The following is a 4,097-nucleotide window of genomic DNA, read 5'->3' as shown; positions in this document are numbered from 1 at the left end:
TAGAGTCATCTTCAAGACTTGAGAAGATGCCTAATTCACTACAAACAAAGCAAATCAGCTCGCTAGAAACAACCTATGGCAGTATGTAATATTAAATCTAAACAAATAGCATTACTCATATCAGGGATCTCAGCTGAGAACATTTGAGTTTGTGCGATCTCTGATTCAGGGATGATCTAGATGACACAGGGAGGCATATGTGGCTTCTCAACCGAGAATCCAATCATCCATGTATGCATCTATTCATTCAATCTATTCATCATCAAGTACTTATCCATCAATTCCATATTTGTATCACTGAGTACCGTCGAGATAAAGCGTAATATATATATATATATATATATATATATATATATATATATATATATATATATATATATATTGTTTGGTCATAGGTTGTTTGCTAGGTACAAATACCTACATGAAGCACTCACAAAAGTAGTCTAAAATGTTGAATGAATTAACATTTTCATCAGGAATTGGAATATAGTTTAATTAGACACTGACTGAAAGCTAAAGAAGCCTTCTTTTGTAATAATTAGAAGCCAGGGACAAAGGATCAATGTGTCTGTTGGAGTAAACCACGTTACGTGCGTGGTGTGTGTGGCATGTGTGTGCCCGTGGTGGTAGTACTAGGCCTGTAGCAGCGGATGTGGAGTTGCATGTGTTGGTTAGTCAGTTTAGTACGTGCAGGCTAGATACATGCAAGCTTGGCCGGGTCTTGTGAAGGAGCATCAAGACGTGGGTTGAGTCATGCGGATCATGCGAGGGAAGCCCTTTGTGGAGTTCACGCGTGCGTGCGCGTAACTCGCTGGAATGGGTTGCTCAGGCGTTGGGTTAGCTGGGCTATAAGACTGCCATGTAATCCGTTGTGCTCTAGTAGAGTCGCCGAGCATGTAGCCTGTGAATACAAAGAAAAGATTGAGGCGTTCGTGTGCCCACCGGCGGCGTTCATGCGCCGGCCGAGAAAAATTCTTGTGTCCTGTGTCCTCTTCTTCTTCGTCCGGTGTTCGTGTCACCGGAGGCTACTCGGCATTCATCGCCGGACCGAGTATGTCCCAACAATTGGTATCATGAGCTGGTTCATCTTGGGTGTCGTCTCCTTGCCGGAGGCGTGCCGGCGGTGGCGGCGTTCGCCGGCGGCTGCGTGGTGAAACTTCGGGCCGTTTGTCGGTCTATGGAGGTGCGCAGCGCGGTGAGGAGGCCGCGGAGGACATGCGTGGTGGCGGCTTCATCGACACACAGCGGCATGGCGGCATGGAGATGCTGCGTTGCGGTTGAGGCCGTAGCGGTGCAGGGCAATAAGCCGTGGTGGCGAGTCTGGCGCGACCGGTGCGTGTTATGGGTGCGCACTGGACGCGTCGGGACCGTGGCGCGCGGTGAGCGTCTGGTATGGTCGGGCTCGTCGGGCGCGTCGGGTGCGCGCGGGACGTGCAGGACGCACGGGTGCGGTCGGACTCGTCGGACGCGCCGGATGCGCGCGGGACGTGCAGGACGAACGGGTGCGGTCGGACTCGTCGGGCGCGTTGGGTGCGTGCGGGACGTGCGGGACGCACAGTTGCGGTCAGACGCGTCGGGTGCACGCGGGACGTACAGGGCGCAGAGGGACGTCAGGCGTGTATCGCCGGCGGAGAAGGAGCTCGGCGTATGTTGCCGGGGTCGTGACGGAGCACGGTGCGACCGGCGTCAGTGCGTCAGGTCGGGTTCATAGCGGTGCGACCGGCGTCGATGTGTCGGGTCAGATCCGCGGGCTAGGCCACGGCCATGACAATGATATTGACAGAAACTGCAACAACTCCGGCGACGGCGAGATCGTGATTTAGGGGGAGTATGTTGAAGTAAACCACGTTACGTGCGTGGTGTGTTTGGCATGTGTGTGCCCGTGGTGGTAGTACTAGGCCTGTAGCAGCGGATGTGGAGTTGCATGTGTTGGTTAGTCAGTTTAGTACGTGCAGGCTAGATACATGCAGGCTTGGCCGGGTCTTGTGAAGAAGCATCAAGACGTGGGTTGAGTCATGCGGATCATGCGAGGGAAGCCCGTTGTGGAGTTCACGCGTGCGTGCGCGTAACTCGCTGGAATGGGTTGCTCAGGCGTTGGGTTAGCTGGGCTATAAGACTGCCATGTAATCCGTTGTGCTCTAGTAGAGTTGCCGAGCATGTAGTCTGTGAATACAAAGAAAAGATTGGGGCGTTCGTGCGCCCACGGCGGCGTTCATGCGCCGGCCGGGAAAATTTCTTGTGTCCTGTGTCCTCTTTTTCTTCGTCCGGTGTTCGTGTCGCTAGAGGCTACTCGGCGTTCATCGCCGGACCGGGTATGTCCCAACAGTGTCATGTAAAGTGAAATGATAAATCCCTCTTTACCATTCAATATTCCATAGGCTCTAGATTTGTTCACGTATATAGTGAGCCTATAACAGTTTTTTCATCTAATATGTTTACCAATGGATCAATGCATGATTGTTGATGAATTATGGTAATAAAAGTTACGTCCGTAATCATAAAGGAAATCTTGTGATGATCCAACAATCCTATGCAAGTTAGGTGCAATGGGAGATTACTCTTTATAAGAATAGCAACATGCCAAAAAGGTACTCTCCCTGAAACTGAAGGTTGCCTGTCATATCCACCGAGTAATGTGCTAGATAGAGAGCCGATCTAGGAGGATCTTATTGGGTGTCAGCACCAACCTTCTGAAATAACATTTCTGGTGGAAGATTTAACAAAAAAAACTACACATGTTGTTAAACATACATGGCGCATACGTGACAGAAGAGGATCTTCAGAGATAGTTTAGAGGTAGTTTAACTAGGATATGATATCTATTCGGTTGTAACCAAGTCTATCTCTTGCTTTTCTTTCTCCTCAAGTTGTATCCCGATTCTCTCTTATCTTCTCAACCAACTCATGTATGCGCCTCAGGGTTATTGCGCCCCTGCTATATAACATGTAGCACGTCGCCCAAGATAGGGTAAGACGTTTCCGCCATCGCACATGGTAATCAGAGCCTTCCTCTTCTAATCTAGCCTCCCGATTGCATCTAGTGCATAGACATGTCTCATCCTCTGGCGCAGCTCAACCTAGCCTCAATGGCCAGGTCACCGAGAAGCTCAACCGCACGAATTACGTGCTGTGGCGCACGCAGGTCACACCCCACCTGCGAGGCACCGGTGTCTTCGGCTACGTCGACGGCACTGCGCCGGAGCCGGCCCGACTCCACGTCACCAAGGACAAGGACGGCAAGGAGTCCTCTGAGCCCAACCCTCTCCACCCACTTTGGGTCCGGGAGGATCAACAAGTGCTTGGCTATCTGCTGAGTACTCTGTCCAAGGGTGGCCTTGGCGGGCATGTTCTCGTCCCAGTCCCTCAGCCGCGTCAACAACATCAGGACTGCACTCATCAACGCGTAGAAGGGCAACCAATCGGTTGCCTCCTACTTCGCCTCCCTGCGCGGCCTCGCCGATGAACTCGCCGCCGCCGGAAAACCCATCCAGGATGACGAGTTGATCTCGTATATCCTCCATGGCCTCGACATCGACTACCAGCCGCTCGTCTCCGCTCTCGACGCCCGCGTCATGTCCGTCACCCTCGACGAGCTCTTTGCCATGCTGAGCAACTTCGATCAGCGCATGGCGCAGTTCCACGGCTCCTCCAGCGGCTTCAAGTCTTCGGCCAACGCCGCGTCTCGCGGCCGTGGTGGCGGCTCTTGCTCGCGTGGATCTCCCCGCAAGAAGGGGCGGTCAGGAGGAAACATCAACACTGGCGGCTCCTCCAACTCTCGCGGCGGCCGCTCCATCAACTCCCAGCCTCGCCGCGGCGGCGGCTCCAGCCGGTCCCGTCCTGATGCGCCCCGCTGCCAGATCTGTGGCAAGCTTGGGCATACAGCCAAGGACTAGCGGTACTGCTACGGTGAAGATGAGGACTCCTCCCAAGACGAGGACAAGGTTGCTGCGGCTGCGGATGGCTCCTACGACATTGACACGAACTGGTACGTTGATAGTGGGGCTACCAACCACATCACCAACGAACTCGAGAAGGTCACCATGAAGGAAAAATACCGGGGCAAGGATCACATCTACACCGCCAACGGCGAAGGTATG

The 4,097-nt window shown here is 53.1% G+C and overlaps 1 pseudogene; it reads left to right on the top strand.

Moving 5' to 3' along the window:
• Nucleotides 1-3,482: 3,482 nt before the first annotated feature.
• LOC125555124 lies at nucleotides 3,483-3,621 on the top strand (annotated as a pseudogene).
• The last annotated feature ends 476 nt before the right edge of the window (nucleotides 3,622-4,097 follow it).

This window comes from Triticum urartu, chromosome 4 (assembly GCF_003073215.2).
Source record: "Triticum urartu cultivar G1812 chromosome 4, Tu2.1, whole genome shotgun sequence".
In the NCBI taxonomy this organism is placed as follows: Eukaryota; Viridiplantae; Streptophyta; class Magnoliopsida; order Poales; family Poaceae; genus Triticum; species Triticum urartu.
Note: the sequence above shows the minus strand (reverse complement) of the source record. Positions and strands in the feature narration are given on the sequence as shown.